This window comes from Bison bison, unplaced genomic scaffold (genome assembly GCF_000754665.1).
Source record: "Bison bison bison isolate TAMUID 2011002044 unplaced genomic scaffold, Bison_UMD1.0 scf7180017860996, whole genome shotgun sequence".
Lineage (NCBI taxonomy): Eukaryota > Metazoa > Chordata > Mammalia > Artiodactyla > Bovidae > Bison > Bison bison.
This window is the reverse complement of record NW_011491568.1, coordinates 1,371-1,785: the sequence shown is the minus strand read 5'-3', so window position 1 is coordinate 1,785 and position 415 is coordinate 1,371. Positions and strand designations below refer to the sequence as shown.

Sequence of the window (415 nt, the reverse complement as noted above, 5' to 3'; positions counted from 1 at the left end):
AAAAAAAAAAAAAAAAGCACATCTCCGCCCACCAGAATGCAGGCACAAGTCCCTCCCAACACAAAACCTACCCAAACTACTGGACCAATGTCACCCACTGAAAGCAGAGACCCAAAAGAAGAAGGAATATGACCCTAAAATTTGGGAAAAGGAGAACTCAGAAGAAGTTAGAAATAAAAATGAAAAGACAGAGAAAACTGAAGGAATAAGGGAAAAACTCACAAGACCAAATAAACAGAGGAAACAGGCAAACTACCTGAAAAACAATCCAGAGTGATGATAGTAAAGATGTTCCAGAACCCTGAAAACAGAATGGAGAAAATGCAAAAAACAATTAACACACTTTAACAAGGACCTAGAAGAAATAAAGAATAAACAAACAGAGAGGGACAATAAAATTACTGAAATCAAAACT

The 415-nt window shown here is 36.4% G+C and overlaps 1 long non-coding RNA gene across 1 annotated transcript in view; it reads right to left on the bottom strand.

The window, feature by feature from the left end:
• LOC104982936 overlaps positions 1–303 on the bottom strand; it is an 11,060-nt gene extending 10,757 nt beyond the window's left edge. The window contains exon 1 of the long non-coding RNA XR_824573.1: positions 257–303. This is a non-coding gene — a long non-coding RNA (uncharacterized LOC104982936). The remainder of the gene's footprint in view (positions 1–256) is intronic.
• Positions 304–415: the final 112 nt, after the last annotated feature.